Source organism: Protopterus annectens, chromosome 7.part0 (genome assembly GCF_019279795.1).
Source record: "Protopterus annectens isolate FY-2018-M chromosome 7.part0, PAN1.0, whole genome shotgun sequence".
NCBI classification, from domain to species: Eukaryota; Metazoa; Chordata; order Ceratodontiformes; family Protopteridae; genus Protopterus; species Protopterus annectens.
The window spans coordinates 1,466,723,877-1,466,750,470 of record NC_056739.1 but is presented as its reverse complement, the minus strand read 5'-3'; positions in this window follow the sequence as shown (position 1 = coordinate 1,466,750,470).

Here is a 26,594-nt window from a genome sequence, read left to right as displayed (position 1 = left end):
ACAACCATTCCTGCAATAACCTGTGCAACTGCTAAGCTATGGTTTCGTTAACTGAAGGGGATGACACACAACGCAGAATGCAGTAAGGGTGACACTGAAAGGAAACCTCTTGACACTTGTAACAGTAACACCTCCCCTGTGCATATACTGTGCATATATCAGCACAGTTGGCAAAGGAAAGAGTCAGTATGCTTCGTAGCACATGCAATAGTGCTGTAACTCTGTAATACCTATCATGAGATAGGCAGGTGTTTGATTCACAGTACTGGCACATGTGGGTGTGTGTGTGTCCATATATGTCATGTATGGTGGGGAATACATCCCAAATGTTTTTCACTCTCCTGTAGACTGTTGTAGACATCTGTACAGAGTGAAGTGTAGAAAGCAAGGGTGAGGCAGGGGTTTGATTCTCACACATGTCAAGTGTCTGTATGTCTGACATAGGTGTATATCTTTGTGAATGTCACAGTGTGTGTGTGTGTGTGTGTGTGTGTGTGTGTGTGTGTGTGTGTGTGTGTGTGTGTGTGTGTGTGTGTGTATGGCTGTCTGGTCCCTGGAGTGAAGCTGTATTTTACCATAGTGAAATGATAAGACCCCCTCCCCCCATCCACTCAATGCAATCTAGTATCCCTGTTGATGTCATCAATCTGAGAAGGGCATTCTAACTGCCTGTAAACATGTAAGCTCTGGGGTGAGGCTTGTTGTTCCATAGCCTACTGATGAACCCCACTCCCCACATACACTCACCACAATCTAGTATCCCTGTTGATGTCCTCGATCTTAGACCATTCTGACTACCTGTACATGTGTAATCTCTGTGGTGTGTCTTATAATTGTGTAGTACTATAATGATGATTTGCACATTGGCAGTGGTTCTCATCCCAACACTGGCAACTGTGTGTGTGTGTGTGTGTGTGTGTGTGTGTGTGTGTGTGTGTGTGTGTGTGTGTGTGTTACTGTGTCTGTGAATCCCTGAGTGTGTGGGTGTGTTACTGTGTCTGTGAATCCCTGAGTGTGTGGGTGTGTATGTGTGTTTGCATCCTGTCATGAGAGCGGGTATTACTGCTTCCCAATGAGAAACCACATTTTCCACTGGCCTTTACCCTTATCATCTGCTAAACCACTCTTTTACCTCCTCCCCGCACCAGGTAACTATACCTGTGATGTCACCCACTATGGATGTGACGGCTGTGGCCACAGTAGCTTACTACACAGCTATCATGTTCTTGGATCATTAGATCAGTAAACATGTTTGAAACTTGGGGGATTATAACTGTGATGTGGAAGCTACAAAGTGCATGCAGATATTGTCATACAGACCTATGAGTAGTCTACATTTTCATATGGGACACTAACTGAAAACACAGACATCCCCTGACACATGCAATTACTCCTAAAAGAGGAAAGCAGAACATCAAGATCAACATGCAGTTACTGTTGTTACACATGATACATACTGTCAAAAGTACAAAATGCATTCCAAAACTGTAGTACATGGTATGTCTGCTGCCTGTCAACACTACTCAGTAATGGTAATCTACAATTCTCTTCCTAGTATGTTCACCCTGTGCATCAGACCATATGAGCATGTCCCTGCACTGATGGTGTGGATGACAGGGATGCGGCACAGGCATCATCATATGCACAGGATGATAATGTTTGCCAGAGGCCAAGGCTGCACCATTGGATGACATCATGTGTGTAGGTTAGGGCCTTTTATCTCATTGGGCGTGTGTGGATGTTATGCGTGTGTGTGTTGAGGTGCCCTACATTTGCTTCTGGTGTGTGTGTGTGTGTGTGTGTGTGTGGGTGTGTGTGTGTGTGTGTGTGTGTGTGTGTGTGTGTATATGTATGCACACAGGTCTGGCATGTGGCTGGCCTACACAGGGGTATTATTGACAGCTGCAGACTGTACAGGTCAGGTTTTACAGTTCACGGTGTCCAGCCATGGCCACGTGACCTGCGCCTGCCAGGGGTTGCATGGCCAATACCAGGCAGAGGTCCAGATTGGGTACTGTCTGATGACACATGTCCACTGGAACCATGTCCCTGTTGGGGCTGTCCAGGACCACGTGCACGTGGCCTGCTTGTCCTGGTGTGGACAGCACAGCACCAGCTGCACTGCTGCTACCTCCACTATGTGAGCGGGCATGTGAAGTAGCATGTTCATGTAGACCTTCAACAGGTGATGTAGCTGGCCTACGTCCATGTGCCCGATGCCTCACTCCCACCAGATGTTCTAGCACAGACATTCCACACTCGAGGATTGACATGCCACGGTCAAGGACTCCCACCATGTCACCCAATCATCTATCCAAACATCTGCAAGATGATGGTGAGCATTTGCAATTGCCTGGATGTTGTCAGTTAAAGAATGGACAGCAGCCCTCTGAAGCCTAAGACCTTCTCTGTTGTGCCATTCAACACGTGCCTGTGCCTCCATTACCGCCTGAAACATGCGTCTGGTGACATCAGCTGGTGTGCTATGTCTTGCAGGGGCATGTTGGCTAAAAGATCTCCTATGAGCAGCCATGGGCACATGCCTGTGTGGGACATCACCAGTCAGTTAGCTGGGATCATGGTGTGCAGGCACACCTTCCATAGTCTCCACACATTCCTGTTCCATGCTACCACCCGCCAACTGTCTTTCCACTATGGCCACTGGTGATGGGGTATGTGTAGGCATGAGAACTGTGTGCGAGGATGAGGGGGATACAGGTGGAATGGCAACCAATGGCACAGATTCAGCCCCTGACAACCCTGTCTGTGCCTCAGTCATACTTTCATAATCACTGCTAGAGTCTGTGGGGACACTAACATCAGGTGGACCGCAGGAGGTCAACGCATCTACATCAACACCTGTGAGGGGCAGACAAGAACTGTACATTACAAATTATACATCACAGTACAGACACACAGAGACAGACACACAGAGACAGACAGACACACAGAGACAGACAAAGAAAGACAGACGGAAACAGACAGACAGACACAGCCACATGATATGGCACCCAACAGCATGTAACATGCATGTAATATGGCAGAGACATTCATCTTAGACAATTATAGTGGTAGTTATCATACATCCCTGAGTTGCACACAACAGCATGCATGTGTTATAGCAGAAGGCATGCACCTTACACAATTATAGTAGTAGTTAGCATACATCCCTGTGTTGCACCATTTGTGTTAGTAGGTTATGCCCCACACCTGCAACACAATGCATACACTATAGACCATTGCACCGCACTGCGATGTTTTGTCCAACATACCCCACATTTTAACAGACCATCTCTGACCTGTGTACATCTGCCATTGATGCTTTGTGTTGGCCACTGCCCCTATGTGTGAGGAGGACATGAGCAGAAGGGTATGTTGAGTGAATAATATATTTGCCTGAGCCCTAGCTTGCATATCTCCCCCAAAGCAGTGCATGTCTGTTCAACATTATTCTGCTTACCCCTGAGCTGAGTCTACAGACAATGTGCATGTGTCTGTACACACATGTTTGACATGGCTGTCCCTACTTTGCAATGGTGCCACAGACCAGCACAGGTTAACAGTACACCAGCCTGATGTGTGGCATATGACCTTGCCAATCACATGTAATATGACATGTCTCCTGCTGAAGTGTTGAATGACATGCATACATGTTTAACACAATGGTGTCCTTTCAAATATACAGTAAGGTAATGGTGATCCAATGCAGGGACGTGTTATACTAACATGGACCTTCAGCTGACACAATGTTGTCAGTCTGCCCTACAGATATACAGTGATATACTGCACATTGAGCTGATGTGCATAGCCATTGCAGGGCATCATGTGGCTTCACTATTGCTATACAGTGTGAGTTACAGAAACAATTCATAGCCATGACTGTGTTCAGATACAATACATATCTAATGTGGAATGTGACCCACATCACTGAGGTGTATACATACTAAATCCTAATGTGGAATGTGTGACACAGGTCACTGAAGGGTATACAGATGACACCCCTCCACATCTGCAACCATATTGCTGATGCCTGGCAACTATGCCCAGACATGGCTAACTTAGCAGTACTCCATGTCCCACATGCCATCGGTGTACATCACACACATGAGGAGTAGCCATGACAGTGATGTCTGACACCAGTAAGGTGAATGTACTGTATATGTGGCCTGATGTGGTTGCATGTGTGTGTTGTGCGACACATGTATGTATTCGGATACGTATAGGTGACAGCTTTCATGCCGTGATACACTCAAGATGTTCAAGACATGTTATGTGGTGGATTGATGTCATGCCTACACAAGCTGTGCACAGGCCTGTATGATGTTTAGTGTGTCACATCTGCAATATTACCATTACACAAAGGCCATAGTTGTATTGTGTCGAGCCAATGTAAAACAGGGTGTACACACATGTACATCCCTTCTACTGTGTGTGTTGCTTCATGTCTATGGCCATACTCCATGGCCATGTGTAAACATGTTTTGTCCAATGGTTGTGATAGGCATCTGTTTCATCTGTCAGTGTTGTCCCATATGATATACACCCGTAGATGTCATATACTCCACTGAGGACAGGGTTATGCAGACAAAGGGTGGCATGTTTGGGATGTGAGATATCATGTTTTGCAGGATAGTTAACCAGTGTTGCAGTCAGCCTACAAAATGTCATGGACATGTCAGATAGCACATGACATTGTGTGACATTCATAGCAAGGGTATAATCCACAAGGGTGAATCCTGTCGGCTGGTCATACTCCAGCTGCAAAACATTTAGAGTGTGTGCACACATATGCTCTCTGTATAGTACTGTTTGTATTCCCCACATGTGTAATGCTGATCTGTAGTACATGCCCCTACAGTGAACCACATCTCCACCATTTTATTTACAGCTGTCCACACATCTGGCAATGACAGTTTGTAAGGTTTAGTGTAGGTGTTTCATATAGTCTTCAATCATTCCACATGGGTAACCACTGTGATGCATTGCAGGTATGACCTGTATATATTAACAGGACCACCATACATTATGTGTACTGTGTTAAATGGCCACATGGCAGATAGCATGCAATTAATATGATCTGTGCGTTATCAAGCCTGAGAAATAATAATAATCTCACCAGCAACAGGCTGCTCTTGCTGCGAAATGCCAGATGTACCTAAATAGGAGTGTCACACCATTAAGATCATTATCCACACCTATGTGATAGCTACAGGGTGCAATGTGCATGTTAGCACATAAGCCAGTACAATAGACTATATTAGGGAGTATGCACATCTGTGCATACATAGAGTAGTAAACTATAGTATGTGGCATATGTGCATACATGCCTTGCATATGCTGTTACATTAAATATTGTACAGTAACATGTAACTATTTTAAATATAGTTGTGTTATATGTGCAGTAGTGACTTACCAGGCAACTCCTGGATCAGTGGTTGTGAGACACCTACCTCTACAATACCAGCTTAAGCTTGTGGATGGAGTTCTGCAGGTGTCCCCAGGTTGGCCAGTAGCTCCTCAGTACGTGTGAGTGGGGGCTAGGTGAGTGCCCCCCCATCTGTTGCAGCTTGTTCCCTGGCGACTGTGTTTGCACACTGTTTCACCTGTCTAATGAGGTCAGTGCACTGTCGGTGCACTTGCTGATAGGTGTGATTGTGGCCACCAACATCATTTACCCTCCTGCAAAGTTCCTCCCACTGGGCATCCCAGTGCTGTGCATCCTGTGGCATGGCTGAAGAGTGTTTCATGATTATCAAAGAGGTATGGAATGAGGACCTAATCCTCCATGCGGGTGTATGGTGGCAGCCTGGCACACGGCATACCTGGAAGACATAATGATGGAGACATGTCACAGTAACTCACAGAGAAGTACAGAAGTACAGCTGCACATACATTTGTATCACATATATTATGATTACAAACATATCTTTGCAAATCTGCATAACACTAACACCCCTGACATGTTTAACTCATACACATTTGACACTTACTAGTGATTTGATGTTATCACCATATATGTGTGTGTCAAGTGTTGACATTGTTCATACTCCATGTGGATGTTGTCTTGATGTGGGCATGTCTGTTTGCCTGTACTTGTGTCTTGACCTATCGGCATATGGCTGGATGCGTTCACATTAATGCAAGAGACCTTAATGCTGTGTATATGTCACATATAAAGTCATTCACAACCTTAAGGGACATGACCTGTGACTCTGCAGACTTGCTCATGGAAAGGTTTACATGTATGTGTTTTGCCATATACATCTACATGGCACTGTACAGCACTATAGCATCCTGCCATGAAACACATGGGACAATGGCTAGCTTGCTGGTATTTGCAGGGTTGGATATCAACTATAGCATGTATGGTCATAGTGAACTAGTAGAGTATATGCCCGGGGCAATTTATGAGCCTAGGCTGAAAGGTTACCTATCTATATCCAACAGACAGGTAACTTTCAGTGGCCAGTTCAGTTACTGATATATTTGCCATGCGGTCATCACACCATGCCTCAAAGAGGTGCAATGTGCAGCTTTGCTGGACAGGGATGCATAGTATGGCAGGAGTATGTAAAGTGTATGGGACAGGTATCTGTCAGGCATGTTATGATCCTTGTACTAGAAAGGTGGATGTCCATGAAGTATGTATTTATTTGAAATCAGGATGTGTAATTGTAGCATGTCCAACATCTCTGGGTTGCACATGGCTTTATACAGGGTAGGCATCATGCTACATAGTGGAGCTAAGGATTTGGAAGGCCAGTGTAGGCTATCTGAATATGGCCAATAACCCTTAAAGGAAATATGTGGTCTATTATGGGTCACTTGAGTGTTGAGTATGGCTGAACAATGATCTCTATATTCATGGATAGCACCCTGTCATGATTAGGGGTGTCACTTATGACTACCTGACTGGTGTGGTGAAGTGACTATCAAAGGAAAGACTACTGTCCAGCTGCATCCCATACACACACAGTTTCTATTATGTTGACCGCTGCCTAGGTGGTAGTTCATGGGTACAGGGTTTTTAACATAGGGGATGACAATGCAATACTTAGCTGTGAGATTGTGGCCATACATCACACACAACATATCTGACCCACAAAGGCCCTTCTGTATGTTGCCCGCAGCACTCATTGAGTCGACTATTGCTCCTAGTTCATAGTCATTTGCAAACTTCAATAGGCAGATGCCTTCTGTGTTAGTCTGTGTGGTATAGATAATAAAGAGGGGGAGTATCAGGAATGAACCCTGTATTACTGTAGCTGGCACTGGTCTGATGTGCGTGTATTAGTCAGATACCTTCTGTAGTGTTGGTTCTGCCAGCGGGCCAGTTGCCAACCAATCCTGAGACATAGGAATATACACCTAGTTTACTGAGTGCAGCTGAAACACAGTATGGGTGATGGTGTCCTATGACCTGGCAAGGTCAAGATATGCTGTATGAATCAACCTTACTGTCATATACATCTGTACTGACTACATCAAATAAGCTGATCAAGGTTCATGGCCTTACAGACCAGGCTCAGCAGGGTAGTAGTGCACTATTTCCCATTATCAGTGGTGTCTCCCCCTTTGTGGGGTGTGATAACTGTTGCTGTGCACCATTCAGTGTGTACACAGCCTGACATGAAGCTATGATTGAACATGATGTGTATGTGGAGAGCAAATCGTTCTGACATTTGTGTAAAATACACCCTGGGATGTTGACAGGTCCCATGCAAGCTGTATGTATGGCTTTAGAGAGTGCAGCTTGTTTCTGCATAGTTATTACAGAGACTCTGTAGTGTACATGAATATATAAATATGTGTACCTGTTGGGTGGGTGAGAGTGGGGTTAGGTTATCGTGAGAGTGGGTTTAGGTTATCCAAGACCCTATCTGGATGTACAAGTGCTATTTCTGTAGTTGCAATACTTCTCATGCCATACTGCTGTAAAGCACGGCAGGTCTTGTTGTTGCCATTATGATTCATGACACAGCTATAGAATGCTCTGTGGTTGGCTTCATATGTGGCTGATTAGTTCCACAGTAGCTTTGCGTGGTTTTATATGGTGTATCTACATCTTACTGAGGCTGACGAGGGATCACCTCCACTCAGGTATGTTCACTCTTGCAACAGTTTCCCCCTTCTGTGATACAGTTTAAGGCAGGGTACCACCAGTTTGCCTTCCTGTTTGTGTTTGGTTGAATCTTGGTTCTGTTTCAATAGCACAATCACTGCACTTATGTGAGTGCTTAAAGTGCATTTGTGTAGATTCAGCATTTGCACATGCATTGTCCATCTGCATGGGTGCCATGACAGTCACCACTTCACTCTTAAGAAGCATAACATTGGCTTTGGAGACTGACTATGTGTAACATACTGTTAGCCCTGTTTGTGTGACTATGGTGATCCAGGTCATTGGGGTTAATGAAATCCAACATGCATTGAGCACAGGTGTTGGTACATGAGGAGTCTTCCCAGTTCATAATGGGATAGTTGAGAGTAGCCATTGTTATGGTTTTCTGTCTCACACCTAATATTCCCCATTACAGCACAATATGACAGTTGGGAATTCTGAGGCATGGTGGGGGATCTGTCGCAAGGTGCAGTTTAGATTCCACTTTGACACAAAGGTAGCTGCTCAGCATAATGCATCTGAAGTTCTGCAAGTGCAACTAGCATGTGGGTGTACATATCCTTCAGGAATATGGACACATCCTTTGGCCCATGTGTTCCAATAAAGGATAATGGCCAAGAGGTGAGGTATGTGTTATAACATGGTCATGCAGGGGTACTCTCTGGAGCATTGAACCATATCTCAGTCACTGCACAGATATGTTCTCCATGTTAAGGATTGACATAAGTGAGTCCATATTGAGTTTCTGATATGTATCATTGAGTAGCGAGACCCACAGTTTATTGCTTGGCTGTCCCTGTTACAGCAGTGGACTTTCACTTGAACCTTGCATGATAAAGGCACTATAGGGGAAGCATGAGCTGTAGCCAGTATCCAGATTCCCAGGGGTGACAGGTGCAGGCCCTGTTACATTAGACAATTGTGGAATACAACCTTTTGTCCCTGTACTGCAGTATCATTCTGGCCAATGGCAGAATGCTACCCAGGCCTTGGGACATACCTGCATGGGCTACAAGACCTATCAGTTCCTACATGTGTGTTTCCATGCAGTCCAGGCTACTGCATCACAGGTCCTGCACAACAACATGGAATATGCCATAGCCATGTGTATAGTTCAAAAGGTGGTCTGAGTGTATGGGTATGTGGCTAATCATCGCAGACAGGCAGCTGACAGTATGTTTTCCCTCGTATAGTTTGGTGTGTAACATAGTGCTAGAGTCTGCATTCACAAATGAGTACTGTTAGGCATGTTTCTGGCCACGTGTTCTGAGGAGTGGCACAATTTGGCAAGCTATGTCCTATAGTTTGTGTACTTTGTTGTCTGTCTATTCCAGCTTGGGAGGTCTCTTGCTTGACCAGATACTTAGAAGCCTCTGTGAATGTGTGTGATTTCTAGTGGTATGTCTGGGTGTCCTTACTGTGTTCTGGTAAGGGTATGTGTTGAGTGTGGTGATGAGATGCATGTGTTAACCTACACCTCATGACTGTCCAGTCCAGTCATGTCTGTAGACTGGACTGCCTTCCAGTTTACCTCTGTAGCTGCATCCCAGACAAAGTGTGGGGTGTGTTGTTAGGTGGGTTTGGCAGTGTACATGGCATAAAAATTACATTCCCCCAGGATGGCCACATACACAAAGATGACATTAGTAAACATCAGTAGCTGACTAGTGGACATGCATGTATGAGCATTCAGTACTACAAGTACCAAGTACTGTATTTAGTTTACGTATTGCTTATGAAGATGTTTTAGACAGTGATGCTCACAAGTAAATATTTGTTATGGACGTGACAAAACTGGCTCTTACAGAAACATAGTAGCTAACTTTAGCAGCAATCCTCATCTGAGGAGCACATCACATCCTGATAGTTGATTACAGATGATGCAAGTGTCAACAGGTCTGTATCCTTTTTTGGGTATATACTCACATATCCACCAGAACCATGAGCCCTGTTGGGCATGGACACACACTCCCAAAACAGAGTCAGGTATCAATAGACTCTGCTGCCACTATCAATATGATCAGGCTATAATTAGATAGTGTAAGCCATCACCTATGAAGCAGCTATTACACATGGGCAGCAGTCTCCTACATCTTACACTCCTACTGCAGATGTTACACTGGAGTTAAAGATGATATGCAACTTGTTTCATTACCAGTACTGTGCAGAACCTTACATACAGTATTTGCAAGCTGCTGTTAGGTTGGCAATGAGAGGTTAGGGTACACAAACCTGAAAGTTCAACCAGTGCATCTCTACTCTCAATATCCACTCTATATAGGTGTGCACATAGCCATTTGGCCCAGCCCTGTAACAAGGGTCACTACACATTTGCATAACATGTACACATGCACAGCTGTTATTGCTTGCAAACAATACTAGAGAGGTGGATATTACATGTCTTATGTGCATGGATAGTTACCTAGCTCTTCCACTTTTCTTTGCTATCATGCTGCTAAACTGTCTGATGAATACAATTCATATGTATCCTGTTACTGAGTATTGTAATTGCCAATAGACATGACTAACGTTTGCATAACATAACACAAATGCTATGCATACCTCTCAACCTGGAAATATCAAAAATCTGGACAAGGCCCATGAAAAATAGGTACAAATCTGTACGCTGACTAACATCTAATTTGCATACATAATTACAAAACCCCACCCACTCCAGTGGAGTTGTGGGATACCAACTTTCGAACACAAACTGAAGAACAGACAACCAAAATATGGCACCAGATGTTACTGCACATAGGATATAAACTTGCATTAGATATTATTCTGCATGTTTAATAGGACTGTATGTGAAATATTGTGAATGAGATGTTAACCTATATGTAATATAACTGCCTGCACAATACCTTCCAGAAGGAGATATTATCCTATGTATAATGTAAGTCTAAGAAAGATATAAACTTGCAGGGGATATTATTATATATATCTAAGCGTTTGTGAAACAGAACTGTGCAGTTCTGCATGGGATATTATCTTAGGTAACTCTTAAATATATGTGGGATGGCTACAGGACTAGAAATACATTTTCAGCCTTTGCTGTATTATAAAAATATTTGATAAAAATCCTCTTCAATCATATAATGAAGCATATTAATAATTATGGACTGCTCATAGACCCAGAATGGCACCCAGCCAGGCCACATCACACTCAGTACATAGTACACTGCTACCAACACTGTTTACACTAATATGAAGGATGGATATTACGGATATGCCAGCTTATTTATTTATTTATTTGTTTATTATTTTGGTCCCCTTGGACCTCATTTTTACCAGCCTGTCCCCCAGTTCCCAATGTCCACACCAAGTCTGCCAACTACTTTCCAACCTCCCCCCAAATTACTCAATTTTTGGTGGGGGTAGTTGTGGCTCCTGATGGTATCCTGGGGATCAATTTATTTTTGCTTTCATCCAGAAGGATTATTTTATAGTTTTTCTGACCTATCACTTCCTTCCCCCATCTCTCATGCTTGTTGATTACTTCTGAGAGCAACTACCCTCTTTGGACCACACCTCTCCTCAGGGAGAGTATCAAAAAGCTGTCTTCTACCTTGAATGGGCAGGGCAGGCCCATTACGTCTCTACCACTTTGTCAGTCTCCAGAGCTGCTAATTGAACCCAGGATGGCTAGGCTGTAGTCAGGGTTTATTCATCTATGCTATAGGAGTGACACAGTGCCAGATTATTTATTGATCCTAAAGGGATTTTGAAGGAGTTAATATTTAACAAGGCATTCATAAAGTACATTAATTAAATGGATATTAAATTATCTCACTAAATATACCTTCAGTAACCTAACCATGAGTGAATCATCATAGGTACATTTTATTTAGGGGGTCCCACAAAGCCCTGTAACTGGCCCACACTCTTCTTTCTTTTTAATATTGATGTATCTTCAGCCATTCCCTTCAACATGTTATTACTGTATGCAGATGACATTCTCCATTACTACTCTGCTCTCATCCTTCAAGAAATCAAAGCCATCAATTAGGGGGGATTCTCTTTCATCCGTGACTATTTCATTCTAAAAAAAATTACAACTAAACCCAATCAAATCAGCAGTAATGTTTTTTGAGTCTGCACCAAAACACAAAGGCAATCCAGTTGTTAGCATTCATGACAATAATATGATATCTGACAAGTATTTTGTCTTAGTCCTGAGCTAGTCACTAACCTTCACTACTCACACTAAATACGTAGTTCAGAAAGTTCTCACTCTGCTAAACGCCTGCAACACCATCTTCAACTATGCTCTTGTAAATGCGGTAGTTATCTACATACTGTAGTATCTTCTTGTTCTAAATTCATCCAGCAACACTAACCTCCCACAAACCTCAGTAAATAAAATACATTGATTTATTGCTCTTGCTTTAGGCTATGAACACCATTGCACACCACTAAGAAAAGCCAAATGGCTTCCACCCACTGTAAGACCAACCTAACATCAGTCTCTGGTTTTGTGTCTCACTTTCTATCAAATGTGATATAAAAAGCTCTGCTTATTTTCTATGTAATAAATCAGATGGATGTACACCTTAAATAGGCCATGTTTAAAAAAATCATTTAGTAAGAAAAGAACTTCCTGAAGGTGATTGTAGCTAACTAGAATAATTTACCCAACTCTGTTACAAGTGCAATTGATGGCAAAATATTCAGGAATAATAAAGAATCACTTACTGGGCAGGAATCAGTGTTATTGTCATTGAAACAATGGCTAAGTTCACCACCACCTTCCCTTGTAAAAGACCAGTTTTCCAAATTGTATTCTCAGAGCTAACACTGTGATTGGTAATCCACTCAGCCTGCAGCCCAAAGTACGTTTACGTCGGCACCGACTCGGCAGAAATGTGCAAAAATAAAGTAACGCCAGTCGCCAGCCCATTCTCAGCATAGCACTTTAAAATAGCAAAGTAAAGCCTTAGCCATCCCATTCTCGGCAGCATTAGTGCTGCTGCTGTTTAATTCCCATTTCCCGCCCGCTCGCAGCCAGCCAGAAATAATGACGCGAGCTCCTTGAGCTCAATTCTGACTGGCTGGTAGTGCTGACGAAGGTGATGTCATCGCGCACGCGATGAAGTCAGCTGTGACAGAGCGAAAATTCAAAACATTAAAAAAAAGCAAAAAAATCAGAAATGAAGGGGTGCCACTCGGGAATCGTGGCACCCCTTCATTTTGACCCCAAAACTCAGTAAAAAACGAGTAATTTGGGATGGTTGGGAGGTCTGATGCTATGTAAAATGGAATACAGATCTGCCTAGAACACTGTACACTACACAGTTATTGCCACAATATCCCACAATGCAAATCATATTTGCAAAGTAAGCCCACCTTTGACATGTTCATCTCACTAATACACCCATAGATATGTCTACTGTTACAATATATCAACATATACTATCCCCTGTTATAGCACATACTTGTTGGACCAACCCTGAGACTGACAGTGCTGGAAAAGAACTGGTGAATTCCAAGCCCGTATATATCATCCCTTGTGGTGTATGAGGTGTTTGCCTTGTGACCTACAGCAGTACACACAAAGAATACTACAGGCATTACTACTGCTCAACAATAAATCACTACAAGATAGCTATTTCCACTATATGCATTGATTACACTATAATTATTACAGAACAGGTACTACATACACAGACATGCTAAAAGTTATACATACCCTCTTGGTAATTGGAGGTGTTATTGACTGTTTTTTAATCTTTTTCAGTTTGTGTTTCAATCTTCTGTTGGGTATTTTGTACTGTTCTGCAGGTATATACAGATGGTTTGAATGTGTGACAAGCCATCCTTTTATAGTTAGAGATCAGTAACATGTGCTATCCTGATCACCAATTGGTGTTCCAAAGTAGTTAATTACATGCACATCAGCTGTGCAGCTACTCCATTAGCCAATACCATGGCAACAGTGGAGTATAATTGAATACTCCACTTGGGCGTTGTCCCTTTGCCTTACTTGTGAGGAACACAGCCTGGAAGTGTTGTCTGAAATCTATTGCAACAGCTGTATGGAGACAAACACAAATATATTGTGTGTAATGTCTAGAAGATTTGGTCTAAATGTGAGTACTGCTGTTATATTTCTGAACATTGTTACTTGTGCAGGGTTTGTCTGTACCTAATAGTTCTGCATATGTTTTAGTCTGGCCAGGATGTTTGACCAGCTCAAGACTGTATGGCTATGCATATAATGTTAGGGGGTTTACAGTGTGCTCAGCAGACATCTTTAGTTTGGTGTAAATGTGTATCATACTGTGCTGATAATCAGTAATTGGTAACACTTCCTGGTGTAATTATTTTTCAACCCTCTGAAACAGGATTTGTTCAGACAAATCCTGTCACATCAGCAGCTGTTCCATTGTATAACAACAATTATTTCACATAGGGCCATGTTAGTTTGTCTCTGTCCAGGTATGTGAAGGTTTCAGCAGATGTCGTACAGTGGGTGAATAATTGGTTATGGTATGACAGTATGTATTGTTGTAATTAGTTTGGGTGTGCAGGAGATGTTGGTGGGTGTACATAACAGATGCAGGTGTGTAGGAACTGCTTTTATACATATTCTATATGTGTGTGGGGGTTATTTCCCTATGTGAACACCTATCCCTTAGTGGACTAATACTATGGTGATTGCAGGCTGATTCATTAAGGCACTATTAAATGCTTCCTGTATAGAATGCAGGTAATGTTAGTCCTTGAATCCTTTTGGCAATACATTGGAATGTAATAAAGTTTTGCTAAATAAAAGATGTCTGTGTATTTCTGTCATGATATTTGCAGTCACTGTAGTTGTGTTGGTGACTAACCCTATTTGGCTCATGTCCATAGAACATATTTGTAATAGTGTATTGGCATATACTCTTCATACGTTATGTTCATATTTGGCAGAATGTGTGATTGCTATGGTCCATGTTATACTCAGATTTGAGCACTTCAGATGCTGTATACACACATGTATGTGTGTATGTATATATATATATATATATATATATATATATATATATATATATATATGTATATATATATATATATATATATATATATATATATATATATGTATATAGATATAGATATAGATATATAATATATTTTATTGCATACGTTTATATGTACCTCCATAGATGTGTAGATGTTTTTAACCTATCTATATATCTACATATATGTATGTCTCTATATATCGACGTGTATCTATCTTTCTCTGTCTCTCTCTCTATATATATATATATATATATATATATATATATATATATATATGTACATCTGTATATATTATATATACATCTATATAGCAAACACTTTCATTGGGTACATGGCGGTTTGCCCTATTTCCACACAATCCTCCCTTTTGTGTTTTAACCTGTCGGAATACACAACTGGCATAGGTACATCTCAGGCAGCTTAGTGGTAGGTTGCTCTGAGGATGGTGTACATGTTTGCGGGTTCTAATCATGGAAGTTGTTATTATTTTACCTCTCAGAGCAGGTAATGGTAGGGAAAGTGTGATTAACGCACATTTAAGCAGTTGTTAGCAAGTTTGCCCACGGCCTGCGCAATGGTAAGCAAAGGTTACACCTGTAGAGCGTTTATCCATTTAACCGTGTTTAAGCACCACTTACCATCATGCAAACCCACGCAAAACCACTTACAACTGCTTAAAAGTGCCTTAATTAACCTGAATCCAACAGCCCTTATTCTGGCCCTCAAAATAAATTAATAGCCCTTGCAAGTCTTGAACCCAGGACCATGAACACCACAGTCACTGACTTTACCACTAAGACATCTGAGATATCTACTAATGCTATGGTTTTGGTTTGCTATGGTTGGTGTACATATGTATGATACATGTTATTGTTCATATGTTTGTGGAATTAAGTGTTACAATGTGACCTGAGGATTAGGGATGGGAATGGTTCTTGTTTTGTGTCCTTTTTTTATTGTCTCCATACTCCATGTATACACCTCCAGTTCACTTATTGAACATCCAACCCAGGCTCTCCTTGATGCATAATTTCATTACCCATCATTCCTCCCCCACCCCAAACTCCACATACACAACAAACATCCCTTCTATGGTGAATTAAGTTAATATTAATAGTGATAATACCAGAGCTGCATGTGTTTTGTGTACACTTCAATTCCTTTGGATTGCTTCTCTGTCAGGAAGTGTGTTTATAGATGTTTATATATATGGCTATAGATGTAACTGTATATATATATATATATATATATATATATATATATATATATATATATAAATTTTTAACAGTTATACATATGTAGACTTGTATATGCTGATTCACAAACTACAGTACATTACAATGAACTGTACATATGTACACAAAGTGACTGTCCCATGTGGTCAGTACCGTGTAATGCCTATAGTAAAAGGTGTAGTCTAAAAACCATGAAACATGTATACAACTCAGAAGGCTTAGTGGTAAGTCCCTTGACTATGGTGTACATGGTCCAGGGTTCCCTGCAATGGTTTAAAAATGTTTTTTACTCCAGAATAAGGCTCATTTAAGCTGTTGTAAGCATGTTTAAAAGTGTTTGTGTGACATTAAACCAGCAGTTAAGCACTGTATAATGGAATTTAAAAACATATAACCTGTGCGCGCAAACACGGCCACATCTGCTAACTACTCAGGATATATATATTTCAGTGAAGTAACATCTCACTATGTGCTTACATAACATTACAGTCTCTGTTGACTTTACTCTCCAGCACACATGAGTTTATATGGGTGTTTCAAATGTTTATTATACTGAAGATTACTACCTAAATATGCAAGCTGTGGTTAAGGTATACTTTGTAACATGAAAAACATCTCTGACTTTATTGGGATTTGAACCACGAATGCACAGATACTATGCAAATACTGTAACCATTACACTATTGACATTAACATTGCTTCTGCCTATTTCCTATTTAGATGATTTCCATGTGTAAGCTAGACTAAGCAAAGGGCGGAGGTGCCCAAAACCACTGAGCTTCACTTAGTCGTGAAATGAAAACATAACAAATGAAATGAGAGACTATAAATTAAATTTCTAACTACATTAGGCATAGCCCCTCACTGACACACTTTAAGAGAAACATTGATGTGTGAATGGGTAACGGAATATACACCCCTGGGATCATGTGTCCCAGAACCATACAGCCAGGGGGAGGAGGAGCCCCTCCAGTTTTATAGCTGCAAGACCTGTTGTGGAAATTGAATGGTGTTGGATTTTCACGTTAACATGCCCTTTTTAGATCACTAAGTGCCCCTATCACCGTCCGCCACCCCAGTCTTCAACATCTTCCGGCGACTCTGCCTGGAATCACTTCATTGGCTATGCTTGACAAAGGCTCAGTTACTTCATCAATGGTGCGGAGAAAGCCAACACACTGTAGCTATGCTTCTAAATGCCCTTGGTATAGCCTACTACCTATCTGTGAACCTCTAAAGTGCAGGCCATCACAGAAATAATATGTGAATAAACAGAGCTTTCAGATCATAATATACAGTGAGAAATCACCATGTAGTCAGAAAACAGTTAAGTACAGCAGGAAAATACAGAACACTGATACTTAATCACTCCAAAACCCTATCTTGAAAGCTAGAAGACTTGTATCAGTTTAAGGCTTTCTAGTGCTTACTAGTAGGTTGCCTACAGGAAAGATGAGAAACAAGCACAGATGGGAAACATGCATGCAACAATATCATACCGGCTTGCATGTGACAGCCTTAGGCTTTTGAATACTGGCCAAGGCTCTTGGCGCCCCCATGGTGCCTTTTTTAGGCAAGGCTCAAAGGTGAATCCCACCTCCGTAAACAGCACAATAGAAAAATCAATGAGGGTTATGCTACTCAACGCCAGGAGTTGTAATCACAAAATGCACTCACTCACAGCACTCCTCAGTATGGACAACATCAACATCTGTGGAGTAATTGAAACCTGTTTTAAGGCTCCAGAGAGCACACAAGCACTACTGGACTACAACCCATACCACAAATTTCTGCCACAGAACATGGACTGACACAGACATGGAGGGGGTGTATCCATATTCATCAGGGATACCTACACCTCCAGGTTATTGGGGCAGCATGATACCTCTGAGATCATCCCTGTGCAGCTAACATCAGCCACAACTGCAATGCAAACTGTGGCCTGCTACAGATCACCCACCATGACCCAGGACTACCACTCCACCTACCTGGAGACAGTGGAAAACATGACAATCCTACCGAACACTCTGGTATTGGTCAATTTCAACTACCCTACCATTAACTGGAAAATTTAATTGAGTACTCACTTCCAGGCCCAGCGCTTCCTTGGATTTATCACCTCAAATGCCCTGTATCAGAGGGTAAACTCCCCAACCAGAGGTGGAAACATACTAGAAGTGGTAATCACCAACATGGGTGACAGGTGCACCACAGCATAGGTAAACTGGTCACTGATTAGATCTGGCCATGAACTATTCACTGATGATTTCCACACCCAAACATCTCCCCCACCCAAGGAAACCACAGTGAAAACCTTTCCTACAGCTAACTTCACACTACTAAAGACAGAGGTGAGAGGTTTCACAGCCCCCACGCTAAGGGAAAACATTGCTCAAGATACATAAAGATTTACAAATGCAGTCTATAAGCACCTGCAATGATGTATGGATCGTGCCATCACTGGTAAACCAAGACTCGCTCCTCCAAGACAAGGACACCAGTCTGGTGGACCCTTGCAATAAACAGGCTATACAACAGAAGTAGGACAGTAGTCCAGAAAAACAGCAAATCCCAAGAAGGACAGACATCTGTGACCAGTATCAGTAAGAAACTTAGGTCCCTCATGAAATCATCCAAGGTTGACTTCAACAGGAAAATAGGCAGGGATTCGTAAGATAACCAGAAAACCTTCTTTGGCTATGTCAAGGATCTAACTGGTAACACACAGATTTGCGATGTGCTGGTGCAATACAGCAGAAAATATACTGAACCTACTAATATTGCCATCATCTTTGCAGATACATTCACTGCAAACTTCACCCCCTAAAGAGCCCACAACAATACCCGAAAAGTACAGTATCCCAGTCATCAAAGACACACAGGTGGAAAAGGCCCTCTCAAACGGCAAAACACAGCATCGGTGGAGGCAGATGGTGTCCCAGACTGCATCTTGCAAACACTACAAGCCGAACTAACCCCCCACCTAATTAAGCTTTTCAACCTCAGCCTCTACACAGGCTACATGCCCATGCAATGGCACATAGCAATGGTTATTCCACTCCACCAAGGTGGAAACACAACTGACCATGGTAACTACTACCCCATAAGCCTGACTAGCCTGGTCTGCAAAGCTATGGAGCGCATCATCATGGCACTCATTAACAAAGACATTGGTAACCTCCGAGCACTTGACCCAACCCAGGTCAGCTTGGGTGAGTGCAGATCATCAGAATACACCTTCAAAGTACCAGAATTCAATAAATACTTCCACAGAGGACAATTATTCAATTACACAATAAATCAATAAACTTATTAAAAACTGATCATGATGTTTTAAAAATAAAAACTAATCAGGTCTCTTGCAATACCAAAGGGGTAGTCTACATTGGTACCTGTAGTACCTGCCCCGGTTTCTATGTAGGAATGACTACTAGAAGTCTGAAGACCCACATTCGTGAACATCTATATAGTATTAAGAAGCATGATGAGACCAATGCGTTATACAAGCATTCTAGAGAATGTTGCAACTTTAAGAAGTTTTTGTTTTCCATTCTCGAAGTATGCAGCTTAGACTTAAGGGGCAGGGACCTCAAAAACTACATAGAACAGAGGGAGACCTTATGGCAAATTAAGCTAAGGTCCGATAAACCTCCTGGTTTAAATGATGCGATCAATATAAAGTGTTTTTTGCAGGACCGTAGATTGTGTATTTAGAAGGATGCTGGTATGAGTCTTTTTATTTAAAGAACAATGATTAGTTTTTATTTTTAAAAAATCATGATCAGTTTTTAATAAGTTTATTGATTTATTGTGTAATTGAATAATTGTCCTCTGTGGAAGTATTTATTGAATTCTGGTACTTTGAAGGTGTATTCTGATGAAGTCATTCGACGAAAGCGTTTAATAAAAGAGATTACGCTATTTTGTTTGGAGCATTTATACTTGAACTGTTCAACTTGGTTCTTCGTTCTTCAACCTTACTTTTTTCTGTTGGTTGAGTTGGTGGTTCTGTTGTTTGGTTAGTCATTGAATTTACCACTATGGCTGAAGAAGGAGATGAACCTTTGTTAAATTTGTCTATTCACCCGACACCAGGGACTACCGTGGGAGGTGTCGAGAATTTATTTTTATCAACTTTGATGGATATAAAAAACTCCCTGAAGTTTTTGGTTACCAGAGCGGAAGTAAGTACAAGTGTGGCGAATGCCTCTAGTCCGGCTGGTTCCTTTACCGAAATGGACACTGTCATTGACGTAACCGACGAGGAATGAGCTAATAACAAACATCTCCATAAACAGCATTTCGGTGTCGAGCAAACAGCTCGTTCAGTCGAAGCAGAAGGACGTGGTTTTACCGGATGTAATTTTAAATCTATTTTGGATAACTTTTCAAATCCCTTTAGTGATGTGAAGCAGTACCAACATGTTCTCAACGAGGAAGGAATCAACAAGAAACGAGACATCTTGGCCAAATTATTAAAAAGGTACCGCTCCATTGACTTAGAAAATTGTTACTTTCAACGGTGCATAGAGCTTAAGCTAGTACCTAAGGGGCTTAGGTTTTTCAAATGCCCCAATGGTGTCAATAAGGGCGAACCTATGTTTAATTTATTAGTCAACTTTTTTAACGAAGCCGGGTTAAAATTTCTCGGGCTTCTAATGGACAATAACAGGTCCAAACTGCTGTTATTGAAAGATGAGATTGCTGTTTTGGAGAAAGACATTAATAATTTATTAATGGAGAACCATAAAGTTGATTTTTTTAAAAATTTAACTGATGAAATTGAGAAGCATTCTACCAAAGTAACAAACCAGAAGCATTCGAAGTTACTTCGGGATGTTACTTCTTATGAACAAGGTACTGCCTTCGATAATTTTATTAGTGGTTATAGAAACAACACTAATAACAACAACAAAAAAGTTAATACTAGTAATTTTAGCAGTATCAACAGGCGGAACTACAGTACGGTGGTTTCTACCGTTAGTTCCGATGTTAACAGCAATAACTTTGCAGCATTGGACAAACAACGTGCGACCAAGAAATCTTTTAAAATGACTGTTTCCGACAATGGTGGTAATGTTTTTGTTAACACTGTGGATGAAGAGACTGATAATAATTCTGGTGACATTATTTCAGTTGGTAACAATTTAGTTGAAAAGGTGTCTGATGACTGTGTTAATATGACCAGGACAAATACTGGTGCATGTGGGTCAGTGACCGACTCCTCTGTTTCTTCTTCTTTTTTAGTGAAGAAGAATCCATCTGTCATCAAAAAAACAGTATTTACCAGGAGTCGGACATTTCTTTTGTCCAATTCCTCGGGGGACGAAATATGAGACATTTAACATCAGTTTCAAACAGTAATAATTTTGATATTATAAATTTGACCAATACAGTTTTTACTGAAAGTGAACTGAGTATTTTGAGATTGGGCTTGAATTTTGTTCCATCTGTTAGAGCTGACTTTAGTAAAACAGTGGTAGATATTAAGAAATACGTTAGAAAATTAAATTTGTCTTATCTAATGTGTAATATTCCAGAAGCTAATAATGCCTTAAGAAAGCCATCTGTTTACAATCCCCAATTGATACACACTCTGAAAGTTTTCGAAGAAGTATGTTTAAAAGAACTTGACATTGTTCTTTCAGGTAAAAATTGTTTTAGGTATAATTTAAGTTCGAATGAAAGAAGAGCATTTCAGCAATTGTGTGATAAAAATCATTTGCTGAGATTTATGAAGAGTGACAAAGGGGGAAATATTGTGGTCATGGAACAGCGATTGTACAAACAAAAGATGTTAGAGATTTTAAACAACAACGAAGAATACAAAGTTATTCCTTTGTTTGAAATTAAGAAAAGATATCGGTTGATCTACTATCATTTATATGAGGCCTTAATGTCTGGGGAAATTACTCTTGACATCTACAATTTCTGTGTTAATGAACATCCTAAGATAGGGGTCCTATTTGGTATCCCGAAAATACACAAAAACCTTTCGGATCCACCATTTAGACCCATAGTTTCTTCCCCCCATTCTATAACAGAGGGGATTTCTCTTTTGCTTGATGCCACTTTGGGCCCCTTGGTTTGTGAACAGGAATCCTTTGTTAAGGATTCTTGACATTTTTTAGCGAAGGTCAAAGAATATATGGACACTTCGGTTTTTGACCCCAATAGATTTATTATTCTAACCATGGACGTGGTATCACTATTTACCAGCATTCCCCATGAAGAGGGGGTAGAAGCTATTAGAACTTTATTAACTACAAGCAGTAATTACAGTGTTAGCAGTGTTTCCATTATTTGTAGGTTACTAGATATTGTGTTACACAACAACTTTTTCTTATTTGGTGAAACTTTTTTTAAGCAAAAACAAGGCGTGGCAATGGGTTCTCCTACAGCACCCGCATATGCCAACCTTGTCATGACCTGGTGGGAAAAGGAATATCTAAACAGATTAGGTAGTATTTTTCATATTTCCTTCTATTGTAGATTCATGGACGATTTGATATTTATTTTGGAGGGGAATCACGATACGGTTAACTCCTTTGTCACAGAAATAAACTCTACAGTTGAATTTTTGAAATTCACTATTGGAGATATTGGGTTGTTGGTCAATTTTTTAGATATACAACTATGGTGGGATATCACTGACCATAGGTTTTCCAGTCGAAAGACACCTTTACCAACAGTTACGTTCATTACCGGAGTGGGCTTTGTAAACACACTGTTAGAAATATCCCCAAAGGACAATTAGTTAGGGCATGCTGGATGACGTCCAGGGATTGTGACCTCAGTTTAGAAATTAGGTTCATTACACAGCTATTTGTTGATAGGGGTTACGATAAATTATTATTAGATAACATCGTGAAAGAAATTGAGAATAAAAGAACTTTACATTATCAAGCTATTTTAAATATGGTTGACTTTAAGGATGCTACTTTTTTAACTAAGAAGACGGGTAACGATCCAGGGAACATTGAGCTGATATGTTCACTTGACCTCAGTATAAACAGCCCTGACATTAGACGTTTGATAGAGGCTAATTGGAAAATTATACAGGGGAATCATGACATGACCAATATTTTAGGAGTCAAACCTAGATTTACTTTCAGAAACAACTACAATTTTAAAAAGGCTTTGGAATGTAAGGAGAGGAATTTTGTGGATTCATGTCAATTAAAATCTAGTAGGAAAGGTATGTTTAAATGTAATCATTGTAATATGTGTAGATTTATAGCTGTAGGTCCTTATATAGCAGTTGACACTTTGGATAAAACATTAGAGGTTCCAAAATATGTTGATTGCAATACCAAAGGGGTAGTCTACATTGTTACCTGTAGTACCTGCCCCGGTTTCTATGTAGGAATGACTACTAGAAGTCTGAAGACCCGCATTCGTGAACATCTATATAGTATTAAGAAGCATGATGAGACCAATGCGTTATACAAGCATTCTAGAGAATGTTGCAACTTTAAGAAGTTTTTGTTTTCCATTCTCGAAGTATGCAGCTTAGACTTAAGGGGCGGGGACCTTAAAAACTACATAGAACAGAGGGAGACCTTATGGCAAATTAAGCTAAGGTCTGATAAACCTCCTGGTTTAAATGATGCGATCAATATAAAGTGTTTTTTGCAGGACCGTAGATTGTGTATTAAGAAGGATGTTGGTATGAGTCTTTTTATTTAAAGAACAATGATTAGTTTTTATTTTTAAAAAATCATGATCAGTTTTTAATAAGTTTATTGATTTATTGTGTAATTGAATAATTGTCCTCTGTGGAAGTATTTATTGAATTCTGGTACTTTGAAGGTGTATTCTGATGAAGTCATTCGACGAAAGCGTTTAATAAAAGTGATTACGCTATTTTGTTTGGAGCATTTATACTTGAACTGTTCAACTTGGTTCTTCGTTCTTCAACCTTACTTTTTTCTGTTGGTTGAGTTGGTGGTTCTGTTGTTTGGTGAGTGCAGATCATGCCTACTGAACCTGTTTGACATCTTACAGACAGTCACCAAGGCATTAGATGAGGGAGAGGTGGTTCACACATACTACCTGGACCTCACCAAGGCTTTTGATACCATTCCCCACTCGGGTATTATTGATAAACTCACTAGCCTATACATAAACCCATACATCACAGGATGGGTGGCCAACAGGCTTAAACACAGAACCCACATGGTAAGACTAGCAGCCTCCAGGTCCAACTCTTAACCAGTCACAACTGGTGTCCCACAGGACTCAGTCCTGGGACCCCTACTGTTTGGCATATACTTCTCAGATGTACAGGCAACACAGGTGGACTATGGCAGACCATGTTTGGCAATGAATGCAAACTGGGAGCCATAAATGACAGTCCAGCTGACACAGACATCCTTCAAAGGGCCTCACAGAGACCAACACACAGCGTCAAAGTCATGGCCTCCAGCTAAGTGTCACAAACTGCATGGTCATTCCATTTGGGAAAAACTAAACACCCACATATTAACAGATAAGTGGCAGCCACCTTAATACAGATGAGGTAATAGGGGATCTGCGGACTAAGGTAGATAGTGATCTCTCCTTTGACAATCATATCTCCAAAGTAGTTAGAACATCCTTCTATGTAGTCCATCTGATTACTAAAAGGTTCGCATCTAGACATACTGAGGTTATAGTGCCCCTTTACTTATCACTCATCAGTCCCATCATAGAGTATAATAACCCATTTGGGATGTACCTCAGAAGACACGTCCAACAGCTGGAAGGACCACGAACGTACCTCGCCAAGAGGATTACTGGCCTCAAACATATGTCCTATGCAGCCAAACTGAATAAACTCCTGCTTTACTCAGTGGCATCTCATTTACTCAGAGATGATCTCTGCTGGCCTACAAAGCCATGTCCAACTCAGGCTTAATGGATATGCTCCACCTATGGGAATCCATGTCACAGTGAGCCACACGCTGTAGTGAGCTAAACCTTGCCACAACAATAACTAGAACATGCTGGAGGGACAGATTCCTGTCACAGAAACTCCCTATGCTTTGGAACAACATCCGTAATTACATTATACAGAGCCCCTCATTAACACTCTTCAACAGAAGCCTTGAAGAGTGGATGGGGAACAGTAGACACCCCAGAGATCCCACCATTGCCTCTGCTCCACAGAGAGACAGTTAATTAATCAATGGGGTGGAAAAAGCTGACACATTTTGGCTAGGCCTATGAATGCCCTCGGGCAGTTAGCCAAGTACCTACCTATGAACCTATGAACCTATACATACAGTATCAGCACATGCTGATAGCTTAATTTACTGTTCAGGTGTTGACTTACCTTGTGCCAATAGCAGTTGTGTGTGCAATAGTTGAGGGCTGCCTATGTTGGATGCACACAGTAGACTGCCTATACATGACAATTTACAGGTAGTCTTGTGTGTGTGCCATCCATTTTTACTGTGTGTGCAGGTGGAGAAAGGTGTCAGTCCCAAGGTGCCTACACTGTCAGTGTGTGTGCTATACGTTCCCTCCTTGCCAAGGCATGGGCATACTGAGCACACCTCTGACTGCCTACTGGGGCTGGCTCAGGGTGTTCGTAGTCTGAGTACCTCTGTGCCTGTGGGGCCCTTGGCAATGCTGGTGGGCTGTGAGGGCCTTCACCATTCTGTCCCTGCTGCAGCTGTTTCCGCAGGATCATATTGTGTAGCATGGCACATACTATGAAGATGTGGGCACACATGCCTGGAGAGTACTGCAAGGCTCCACCAGATATGTCCAAGCAAAGGAACCGTGATTTAAGCATCCCAAACACATGCTCTATGATGATTCTGGTTTGTGCATGTGCCTCATTATGGTGTTCTTGCATGGGTGTGTGTGCATTTCTGATGGGATTCATCATCCACGGTTCCAGTACATAGCCAGCATCCCCCACCAGGTGGCCATATGGGATGCCCCCCCTGGCAAATACCTGATACAGCTGTGAGGCATACCAGATGTGGGAGTCGTGATAGCTTCCAGGGCTGCCAGCACATACATCCATGATAATGCCCTGGGCATTGCACACGACCTGGCAGTTGATGGCGGGGTATCCCTTGCGGTTTATGTAGCGTCTACCCTGCTCACCAGGTGGTGACTTGATGTGTATGTCCGTGCAGCCATTTGCACCCAGTACCACCGGGTATTCTGCCACATGGTAGAAGAGATGCATATTGCTGGCCAACTTCTCCTGTATTCAGGGGAAGTATATGTACTCA